The sequence below is a fragment of the Chinchilla lanigera genome, unplaced genomic scaffold (genome assembly GCF_000276665.1).
Source record: "Chinchilla lanigera isolate Chin_1 unplaced genomic scaffold, ChiLan1.0 scaffold00103, whole genome shotgun sequence".
Lineage (NCBI taxonomy): Eukaryota > Metazoa > Chordata > Mammalia > Rodentia > Chinchillidae > Chinchilla > Chinchilla lanigera.
This window is the reverse complement of record NW_004955504.1, coordinates 3,397,790-3,409,598: the sequence shown is the minus strand read 5'-3', so window position 1 is coordinate 3,409,598 and position 11,809 is coordinate 3,397,790. Positions and strand designations below refer to the sequence as shown.

The 11,809-nt window shown below is 54.4% G+C and overlaps 1 protein-coding gene across 1 annotated transcript in view; it reads right to left on the bottom strand.

Moving 5' to 3' along the window:
• The window catches only part of Ice1 (interactor of little elongation complex ELL subunit 1), a gene marked incomplete in the record, with an annotated part of 55,815 nt that extends 55,647 nt beyond the window's left edge, over positions 1-168 (bottom strand). The window contains 1 exon segment of the mRNA XM_013505895.1: positions 1-168.
• Between the last annotated feature and the right edge of the window lie 11,641 nt (positions 169-11,809).

Genomic DNA, 11,809 nt, shown 5'->3' with positions numbered 1-11,809 from the left:
CTCCGCTGGTGCCGCCGGGGCCGCCGCCTGCCAGGCCGCCTCCCGCCGGGGCCGGGCGGGTCCATCCGTGCACGGAGGTCCCCGTGGAGCTGGCGAAGGGCTCTCCGGACCAGAGCCGCCTCAGGCCCTGGAGAAAAGCGCTACCCGGCGCGGCCCCCGAGCGCGACGCAGTCCACCCAGGACCCCGCCCCACCCAGGCGCGCCCCGCCCCTCGCCGCGGCGCGGGGCTGTCCGAGATGCTGCCTGAAGAAAAGGGGTGAGTGGAGCCGCGCCATGAGGGCCCAGAGACTCCCGAAAAGGAAAAGCCGGAGAGTGCAGAAGCGTAAGAGAGATACTCCTTCCACCTTTAACGGTCGGTCCTTTATGGCTAACTTGTTTTGCGACAGGCTTTCTATAGACACCTAAATCCTTCCACCATGGAGGAGGAGCCAGCCGGTGACGTAAGACCCCCGCCTGCTGGCGTGGTAGGACCCGCGTCCCGGACTGGAAAGTGCGCGATTTCCAACCAGGGTGATCGCGCTGTCCCTGGCCCGCCCGGCTCTGGCAGTGGGAGTGACAGGCCCGGCCGAGAGGCTGCTCAGGCCGCCCCCGATGCACCGTGGAGCCTGGGACGCGGCCTGCGCCTCTCGTGGCCGCTCCCCTTCGCCTCCGTGGCCCCCTGCCTTCCAGCCTGTCGCCCCTGGTGGCGTTTCCACGCGCTTCGCCGCGGCAGCCCCCGAGTCCCCGGCGGCAGGTCCCGGCGCCCTGTGGGTGCCGCCTTCCAGCGCGGCCACGTCGCCCACGCCCGTGGGTCGTTCTCCAGGCGCGATCGTGTGCACTGCGGGAGGCGCTGCCGAGGCCGCGATCACTGCGCACGGTCCGGTGTGATCCTGCTGCAGTCCCAGCACCCGCGCCAGCCCCCGACGCAGCTCACAGACGACGCCAGCGAGAGGCCGCCCCACGGGCTTCCGTGAAGGCAGCGAGGCGCGAGGCTTAAGATACGAGGGTGCAGGCAGTGGGAGGCGAGAAGACCGTCCCTGGAGAACAAAGCAGGGCTGTTATAGGGCGTGGCAAAGGGGGTCGCGCGGGGAGATCGGGCGAGGGAGCCCGTGAGGGGCTCTGAGCAGACGTCAGTGCCCGGCGTCCTCAGCCTCCGACGCGAATGCGGATGTTCTCCGATCCCTGGGGCTGGGAAGACCCGGCTCTGCCCATCTTGTCTCCGTGTTTGCGGAGTGCAGCCCGTGCGCTGGGCCGAGGTTTTGCTGAGAACAGCGTGGCTGCCGAAGAACAGGTTGGGTACTGGCAAAGTCACGCCCGGTCGGAGCCTGACACCGCAGTCCTCTTGATCACAACTTGGTGCTGTTCCTATCTACTCAGAAGCCTCCTGAGGCGTCCGGCATTCGCTACAGTCCAAATTTCGTAGCGTTCAACATGAGCGTCACATGATCCTGTGAAGTAAAACCTTAAAAAAAAAAAAAAAACCTTCCAAACAAGGTCGTCAGGATTTTTCTAAACCTCCCATTGCTGCCCTTGCTTTCTCAGGCTGGCTGCCCCGTGCTGCGCAGTGCAGGGCCCAGTGATTTCGCTCCTGGACGTCAGAGCAAGGCAGGCCTGTGCCGGCAGCCGTAGGGCTGTGGGTAGGGAACGACCATGCAGAAGTCCCAGCTCTTCGCGGACGCAGGTGAACAGAGAAAAGCAGAGGACTCGGAAGGGAGCAGAAGCGTGGGGGATACAACTGAAAGGCAGACCCGAGGCCCATCGGAGATAAAGGAGACCAGCGCAGACTCCGACACTTTTCCAGCTCTGCCTTTTTCTCTCAGACAGGTTTATCTACACAGTAACTTCCCTTTTATTTCAGGTTTTCCCGATGAGTGTTTTTTGCCCAAGTACCTTAGTGCAGGAGGCACCGGCGGTCTCTCTCTGCACCGTCTGCCTGCGGGCACAGTCGAAACACGCTTAGCATTGTGGGAACTTGGAGGCCTTCCTGCCTCAGCGGATGCTTCAGGCTTTCCCTTTGCCTGGAACCCCTCTGTCCAGCTCTACCTGTGGAAATCCTGGCCGGCCTTTCAGAGACTGGGTTTTACCTCTGCAACCCCACGTCACACCCACTTCGGTTTTTTGCCCCTTAGTGTAATTTTTCTAGCACCACATTTTGACTTGGTGTTGAGGATTTTTGTGCCTTAGAGGTGAGTCTAACTTTCAGATGTTAAACATGGCTCATGTAGTAGGTACTAAATAAATGTCGGACTGAATCAAATTCACTGGAACTAATTCAAGTGGAAAAAGAATTCCTTTAGAAACGACAGTACATTTTTTGTACCTTTTTCAAGGCTATCACTCAAAACATTTAATCCTGGTTATACATGATTAAGAGGGAGGAAATTTAACCCAACTATAGGGTTTGGAGGTGGGACATCCAGGAAATTATGAAGATGAGAGAAGGTCATCAAGATTGGCATTGGGAGAAGGGGGAGAGGATGGAGGAGATACACAGATGCCCCTTGCTTTGTGATGCCTTTTCTCAAGCATCTGCCGCAAAGCAGGGCATCACCAGATGTGGCACCTCAGCCTTGGATGTCCAGATGCATTACCCAAAATAAAACTATTCCGTGTAAAATCACCCAATCTGTAGTGTTGTGTTACTGGCAACAGAAAACGGACCAAGGCAAGGTTGGTACAGAGAGTAGGGTTCTTGCTAATGACAGTGTGGGAAAGGGTGACAGGTGACAGAGCTGCCGAGATCCGTCTGTTGCTATGAGTGAAGTGTTAGGTGATTCTGAGGAGGTCGCAGAACAGTAGCCTCAGAGGGAGATAAAGACCCTAGGAGGAATTAGAGCAGTTGTCATCCTTGTCCTGCAGTTGCAGATAACGTGGGCGCCTGCGTCCGTGACCCAAGATTTGGGGGAAGGCAGAAAGAGACACTGGGCAGAGGGATTTCACAGTGAAGCGTTCGGGCCGTAACATGCGTCCTGTGTGCCCCCTTAGCTCACAGTGAGACTCCAGAACAAAAAATAAAAATTTAAAAACAACAAAATTTAGAGAATTTGCAGCCTGGCTAGGAAACAGTGAGAAGGTGTGTTCAGGAGAACGGGAGGAAGAGGGCACCTGCACAGGAGGCCCCGTGGGGTTGTGAGGCTGCTCCTCTCCCGGCGTGGGGCCCTTCCGGGACAGACCTGCCCTGGCACTGTCTTGGGCTCACAGTCCAGGGCAGCCTGAGCATTCACTTCCCTGGTTTTTGCTGCCCAGACGCCACACAGGAGCTGCAGCTGTGGCCTAAGCAGGCGGGTACAGCTCATGCGGGTGACAGGTGGGAGCACCTCCATGAGCTGGTCCTGCAGGTAGGCGGAGCACAGAGTACGGGTCAGGTAGCTCCCACTGAGATTTCAAAGGCAAGCCTAGGAGGCCAGGCACAAGCTCACCGCCTGGAAGAGCTCTGCCCCAGGCACGCAGTGTCTAATGGAGCTAAAGTGGGAGCCCAGAGAGGTACAGCTGCCAGCAACATGCACAGCCCTAGGGAAGAGCTCCAGACAGCCAGTGAAACAAGCTTAAAGGAGGAACCAGGTGCCTGTAACCAGCAGCACCGAGGGCCCCATGCAGCTCACCCCACCACACTGCACAGCACGCTGGACACGGGCTTGAAGACGCTGTCTGCCCTGCTGCGTGCTGGCTTGGTTTGTGCCGGTTACTCCTTTGCATTTCCCTATTTCTCTGTCTGGAAGAGGAATGTTTATTTTCTTGCTGTCCCACCAGTGTATCCCGGAAGTATGTAACTTGCTTTTTGATCCTACGATGACGACGACCTGCATCTGAAAGAGTTTACCCTGAATCTCAGAGGAGACTTTGAACCTTTGAATTAGCATTCGAGTAAGTTAAGACTTTAGAAGCCTTTGAATGGAATGACTCTATCCGTGAGAAGACATGCGTTCCAGAGGGCTGGGGACAGAAAGCTGAAGTTTGTATGTGGTTTGTCTCCTGCTAAACGCCTGTTGGCATCTGACCCCTCGTTGCAGACTGCTGGTAGAAGGGCAGAAACTGAATCGGCCTTTGGAGTTTGGAGCAGGGTCTTCAGGTAAGCGACTAGAGTAGACAAGGTCATCAGAGGGTGCATCCACTCACACTGCTCCGTCTCCTCTCGCCATCGGTACCCTGCACCCAGCACCCCGCCAGCGGGGAGGCCATTGCCTGGTACAGCCCTTGGGCTTGGACCAACAGAACCATGAGCCAAAAGGCACCTGGTTTTTAAGCTCCCAGTTTATAGTATTGTGTTACCATGTGTTTGTTATCAGCGTTAGAAAACAGCCTAACATATGCTCGACCTACTCAGAGGAAGTGAAGGGTTATAGGAGCATTGTTCTTGTCAGACTTCCAAGCAAAACCATGCTTTCTGCAGAGTAGCCTGAGCCCTGGAGAGATACACGCACCCGCCTGTGGTGTTGGGGATCCGTGTCTGCCGAGTCCACAGCAGTTCAGAGCACCTCCCTGGGGGTCTCCATCCTCACCCCACCCTCACCACCGCCAGAGACCTGTAACATCTAGAAACTAAAGCTTTGGAATCCCACATAATCCAGAGGTTGCTGTTGGCTTAATTTATTAGCATGTGCATCTGGTGAGACGTCTGTTAGATTCAATCTAAAAACCAAGGAAAGCTCACGACAGAAAGTAATTTGTTCTTAAAAGTTCTTGTGTTTTTCTTTATGAAAAGAGCTATTACTTCTTTTGATGCACCCACCCATAAGAAAAATGAACTATATTTTCGTATTTTTTTAAAAAATAAACCTGAGTAGTTTGCAACTCCTAACAGTCTACAAGTCAGAGCTCTAATCTTGAGTAGGTTGTACTGTTTTCCAGCCTGTGTGGTAATGTCAACATTTGTCCACCAGGTGTCGCTCGTTCCCTGTGTGTTTTAGACATTTCCAACCATATATAGAACACATCAGACCTTAAGGGCGGGGAGCAGGGTGCTCTTGGACATCCTCTGGCGGAGGGTGTTTTGTGGGAACCAACATGCTGTCGGTCCATGCATGGATGACCTACACCCCTTCATTCCAGTTTCCCTTCGCACCCCCTGGCTTGGGGGTGGTGTCTTCAGCTGTCCAAAGGGAGCGCTGTGCTCACAGCCTCAGTTCTGCCCCAGGGTGGTGTGAAGCAGGGGGCGAGCACCCCACGTCTTCGTGGGGCATTGCCTTCACTCAGAAATAGGAAGGCACATTTCTGTTTTGAAGTAATTTTATGTGGTGGTGTACACTTCTAATCCCAGGACTCAGGAGGCTGAGGCAGGAGGATCGTTGGGAGTTTGAGACCAACCTGGGCTACAAAGTGAGCTCAAGGCCAGTCTGAACTGCATTGGGAAACCCTGCCCCAAAAAGACAAAAAAAAAAAAAAAAAAAAAAAAAAGAGTGCAGTTTTAGTTTGAGAAAGGGCAAAACTCCCATGCTTGTCAAAGCAGACCTTTGGGGGCGCTCAGGCTGCAGCAGCCTTCTCTACGGGAGGACAGGGCTGCCCTGCCTCACTGGGCTGTGAACCACTGACAGGTGTGGCTGTTTGCTGCTGAGAATTTCCTGCAGCCTTCAAATGGAGAGGGAGGAAGGGAGGGGGATGCCCAGGAGACACAGCTGAGATGGGGGTCCTGTGGGTGCTGCAGTGAGGGACACCTCTCACCCAGCTGAGAAGAGCGGAGGAGGAGGAGGGCAGTGTCGCCCTCACCTGCGGCCAGCAGGGAGCTGGTGCACACAGAGCTGGACATGGCCCTGGAGGGGCTCCCGGGAAACCCAGATACCTGTGTGTGGGGGATTACCTAGTGACCTAGGAACCCCCCGCTGAGCTGAGTCAGCGCGGTGCTGGGTGCGGAGGGCCCACCTGAGGGCTGCTGCCAGCAGCATACAAGGAGAACTGGAGGGGAAAAGGTGATGCTGTTGGTTCTCCTGGAGGAGCTTGTCATGCTGGTTTTCCTGATATAAACTTGGCTGTTTTCATCATCTGAGGAGCTCAGGTCCTCACTGTCACTGAGGATGGCTGCGGTTCTTTTCCGGGAGCTCTGGTCCTTACCCTGAGTGTTGCTTCCTGGCTCCAGTGCAGATCCCTCAGCCCGCTGGCACAGATCCTTCACCCTGCTGGCACAGACTTTCTAGCTTCCACCACCGACCTTTGGGCCTTCCCAGCTCAGGTCTTGAAGCAGGCCTGCATGAGACATTGTTGTGAGCTCTGGGCCTCCAGCTGGACTCATGGAGGACACTGCTGTGGGCGCTCGGTCTTCATCTGGACTCGTGCAGGACATCCGCAGGGGAGCCAGGCCCTCAGCTGGGTTCTTTGGGTCTCTAGTGCGTGGATGGATCTCTTGCACTCTTCTGCACTTGACTTTTTGGGTGAATATTATAAAATAGTCCTGTAAATTATGTGTCCTGTATTACATCAGTTCCTTTGTGAACCCTGACGACAACCCTGTAGAAGCTGGGTGGGGCAGCCTGAGGCTGTGGGATGTGGTGGCTGCGGTGGTGAGGGCCCCTGGTGTTAGAGATGGGGGTGCCCGTGGGCGGGCGGTCTGTGCACCTAGAGGATAGCCACGAGGAGGGGGCAGAGCTGTGCTGCTGTGTGCTCAGGGTCAAGCAGACGGAAGTAGAGGCTGGAAAGAACACTATTCCTTCACCCGCTGCCCGCGGGGCTGCGGCGAGAGCGCTCAGCTGACTTTCCCCGTACCCACAAGGCCCTGGGGCAGTGTGACCACAGTCGTCCACGTCCGCGTCCACGCTTGCTTCCATCTTCCTCGCCATCTGAGGGCATCCCAGCATCCGTGCACCAAAGACACAATTAACTTTTGCCAGTTTCACCCAGCAGCGGGAGGGGCCTGGCACATAGGGTGCACCGTGCCGTCACTTCCCGCAGACCAGAGCAGATGTGAACTGGGTTTGTCCCCCAAGGACTCCCGTATGGGACGTGGGGTCCTCAGTGGGGTGATGGGAGACCTTGTGGGACAGTGAAGAGCTGGGGTCTCTTGGGAGGCCCTTTGACCACTAGGGCTGTGCCCTCAGAAGGGACACTGGGCTTCTTGTGGGGCTGCAAGTTGGTTCTTCTTCTCAGAACCCAACTGATCCTGGCTCCAAGCCCTCCTGGCTTCCCGCCTGGAGGTGGGCGCTCACCTCTCATGCTGCTCTATGGCTGCGCCTCCCATGCCGGGAGCTGGCTGGCTTGTGTCTCATCCTGGAAGTGTTTCCATGGACTCGCCGCTGTCAGGGTGAGAGGGAGCTGAGGGCAGTGGCCCCCTGAAGTGACTCTCAGGGGCAGTGTCATCGATGCTCGTCTCCTTGGGGGCTTCCGGCCTCTGCGTGACAAGAGTGGGGGGTGCAGTTTTTCATGGTGGGCACGGGGGTCCCCGTGTGCACTGCAGGACGGTGGGTAGCAGCCCTGCCCCCTCCTCCTCACCTGATACCGGAAGCAGCCCGCCCCTGGCCCCCTTATGATACCCAGAGCCTCTCGAGATCATGCCAGATGTCCCTGGGCTGTGGCGGGTGACACAAAGTTGTCTCCAGTTAACGGCTTCACATCAGGGCAGCCACTTCTTCCATGTTCTTGGTTACTGGAAGGGGAAATGACAGAGCCAAGGGAGAGGTTTTCTGAGGGGGGTAGTTAATGCCGCTTCTGGCACAGCTCACGGCAGCCGCCACCCCTTTCCCTGCACCCTGAGTCCTCTCCGCAACGCCCCTCTGGAGGCCCCTGTGCAGGGTCCTCTCTTCTGTCTCTTTGGTTGGCTTTGAGCACGGATGCGCCCCACGCCCTGACCTGGGACCTGCTCTGCACATTCACTGCATAATTCCCTGCCCCCCAGCATGCATGTAGCTCTTGCCACCGGACCGCGGGCTCTTGCCCCTTTGCTTGCTCCATGGCAGCATGCCCCAAATCAAAGCCCCAGTCTCCACCTCCATGAGCTGCAGGGCTGGTTCCCGCTTTATGGGGCCTGAAGCCAGGGGCCTCCTGCACCCTCTCCCTGCCCCTGTGGACACCGTGTGCAGCTTGTCAAAGAGCCACCAGGAGACACACGGCTCTGACACTCCCCATCAAGCAGTTTCCTCTCCTTCCTTGTGCCCTGGAGCTGATGTTTCAAGCCTGAGTGAGAACACATCCCCTTCAGACCAAGAGAGGAAAGCGCGGCCTTGGAGGATTGTCTGTCGGTCTTCTACTTTCTGCCCCACCTCCCCGTGCTCCCCAGAGTCGCTGTGGGTGTCCCTGCTGCCGCTTGACGGGCTCCTTCGCACTCAAAGTCCTCAAGCTGGTCCTTCGTCAGGAGACCTCTCCAGCCTCCCTCCCTCACCTGCTTTCACCCCGCCCATCAAGGTGACCTACTGAACATGGTGACCTTTGCCCTCTGTCCCTGAGTCCTGTCCCATCAGTTTTGGCCCTGCGGGCAGCCCCTGCTGGCAAACCTCTGTGGACGGAGGGACAAACACCCTAGGTTCACAGCCAGTCCCCAGGTGTGTATGTGTGTGTGTGTGTGTATGTGTGTGTGTGTGTTACAGGCCACGTCTTGCAGGTCTTTCAAGCAGGGTAGAAATATTCAGATCTTTCAAGAGTTTTAAGACTTGGAATGGCAGGGTTGAACTTATGTGAATAATGTTTCTTCCTGGCCTTTGCAGGAAATGGACCAGGTGAAGGCAATGGGGGAAGCAAAGACGTTTCCCAGATTATGCCTTGGGCTCCAGGGACACCCGCCCAGTTCCGCAGGAGAGCTGGAGGGAGGGAGGCGGAGTGAGGACAGAGGTCGTAGCCGGTGGGACAGTTGTGTGGTCCACTGGGTGTGAGTGACAGAAAGGGTTCTGGACAGCTGCTGAGATTCTACCTTGGCCCAGAAGAGAGGAGAGTGCAAGGGGGGCGTGTCACTTCCTAACTGCATCACCCCTTTTCAGTTCCCCACTGTGGGGAGGACAGAAGCACAGCCCTTTTGGTGCCAGTGACCACCTTGACTCCCAAGGCGACTGTCCACGGCCAAAGTTTGAAGTCAAAGGAGCCAGAGTAGGGGGCGGGCTATAAAAGCGGAGCTCTTTACTGCTCGTTGACTGAGTCTGCCTTGCAGGGTCACATGGGACGCAGCATGGAAGCAAGCCAAGCGGTCACTCACCCTCTGGAAACTTCGAGGTGAGCGCAGCTAAGACCCCAGGGCTTTGACACTGCTGAATCAACTAACAGCATCAGGTATGGAGAGTATCTGTCCTAGAAACCATGAAAGAGACAGAGGAAGCCCTACAAAAAGCTCATCAGGAAAATGACTGTGGTCTACAAGTCCTTCCTCGCTATGCTGATGTTGACTTATTGTGGCTTCACTGTATCACAGGTTTTTTAAAAACAGTAGATCTAATTCTGTATTGCAGAGTTTTCACTATATTCCGGGATTTTGTGGCATACAGGTATTTCTATAATATTTATTATTTTAATTATTTTTGCCTAAAAAATTTAAAATATAAAGATATAAAAATGTTAAATTAAACATAATAAAAGAATATTAAATTGAAATAAATACTGTACGTGTTATGGTTGATACATTGTGCCAACTTGGGGAGTCTAGAGGTTTGGCTAAGTGACTCAGCAGTTCTGCATCTTGGGGTAAAAAGGACACGCCCTTACCCTTCTGGGATGTTGTTTATTGTGTTAATTTGAGAAGTTTAGAAGGTTAACTATGCAACTCAGAAGGGGTCCAGTTTGCTTACTTTGTATTCATCCTGAGCCTGTGCAAGAGGCAGGCATGCAGAGGGTGTGGGTGTGGAGGACCGCCCCCATCTCCGCAGAGCGGGTAGACTGCATAAAAAAAAGGAATTGAGGAAGGACTGGCTGCTGGTTCTTCGGAGGAGCTCCGGTCTTCGCCTTCAGCTCCGGTCTTCGCCTTCAGCTCGGTCGTCTCCTGGCTTCTGGTGCAGACTGTTGGGCTTCCGTCTGGATTCTTCAGCCTTCTGGTGTTGGCTCTCCGGCCTTCCTTGTAGATTCTTCAGCATTCCGTCGCAGACCCATCAGCCTTTTGATGTGGACTTGCACGGACACTGCAGCGAGCCTCAGGCCCAGCGAGCTCCAGGGGCTGGGCTCTTCAATCTCCAGTGTGCAGACACCCTCTGCACGCTTCCTCATCCAACTCTGTAGCTGACCATTGTAAGCCGAACTTGTAATTCCTTGTACATTTGTTTATCTTGTATTATATCTGTTCCTCTAGTAAACCCTGACTGATACAGTACGGTATGTATTTCATCAGCAGATGAATACTGTACTGCACACAGTGGAAGTGCAGTACTCCACTACTGCCAGCCTAAGCTCTCAGAGCCACCTGGCCATGTGAGCCAACCCACAATGGGCCGGCCCTGCTTATAGGTGAGGAGGGCATGCGGCACTGCCCCTGGCCCCGGCCTGCTCCCACCCTCCATCCACCTGTCCTGCCCTCCCCTCCTGTCCTCTGAGCTGAGACACCGGTTCCCTGGGGCGGCCCTAGGCACCGCCCCGGCTGGAAGCTGAGGCTTTGGGAGGAAGGGTTTCCTCGGGAAGGTGTGCAGGAGTGTGGGAAGGGCTTATAATGCCTTAAAATATTTAAATAATATAATAAATAGAACGCTGCTCTTTGGTGGATGTTCACCTATCTCAGGGGTCTCTGGAACGTAACTCCCACGATAGGTGAGGGGTCACTGTACTTTGATATTTATTTAAAGGGCTTATGTGAATGTCCTAGATGAGGGTTTAACCCCTATGTGTGTAATTATTTTAAAGTAATGATCAAAGTGCTTCTTTAACATTCATTTAAATAACCATCCGGCTGAATATTACTGGTCCAGATTCAGTAGCTAGAATCAGGACACCCAAGCCTAAATAAAAGCAATCAAATCAAAGCACAAGCAGTATCAGAGAAGAGAACACAACCACCCGCAGGTCTCCATTCTCACCCCACACTGTCCAAACACTTGCAACTTCTGCAAACTAAAGCTTTGGAATTCCGGATCAAGAGGTTACTGCTGGCTTAATTAACACCAATCAGCACCATATCACCCATGGTACTGAATTTGCAAACTTGTATCTGTTTTTGAAAGAAAACAATGTTCATGAGAGGGCAGCAACGGCGGAGAAATTTCTCTGGATCCTAGCGGACATGATGCCCAGCCTGTGAAGGTCAGGCAGCCTTTCCCAATGTGCTGGGGATGAGATGGCCACCGTGCTGGGAACGACGATGGAAGATGGAGGAAGATGGGCTCAGCAACAGGGACCTCATCCAGTAAGGCTGACTGGGCCACCTCTGCTGTGTGGTCCGTCTGCCCTGCTTTCCCTGACCTCTTCTCACCCGCAGAGCCTCCCTCCCGGATCTGGAGACTCAGTAGCAAGTGTCTGCTCCTTACAGCTGTTGGAGCTACTGAATCTGGACCACTAATATTCAGCCAGGTAGGTAACTAAATGAATGCGAAGGAAGCACTTTGGTCATTCCTTTAAAATAATTCCTCGCAAAGGGATATTGGGAGGATTATCCTCGCAAATAATTCCCTCGTACAGGACGTTCACATAAGCCCTTTCCATAAATATCCAAGTAGACCACAATCTCTTTCTTGGTGAGTTTTTTTGTAGAGTTTCCTTTTTTCTCCTTCATGACTTCTAAGACAGATACTTTCCATTCCTGATGTTACTTGATTCAGCAGGGTTAGGGTTAAGGACAGGATTAGGGTTAGGGTTAGGGTCAGGGTCAGGGTAAAGGGTCAGGGTCAGGGTCAGGGTCAGGGTAAAGGGTCAGGGTCAGAGTCAGCGTAAAGGGTCAGGGTCATTGTCAGGGTCATTGTCAGGGTCAGGGTCAGGGAAAGGGTCAGGGTCATTGTCAGGGTCAGGG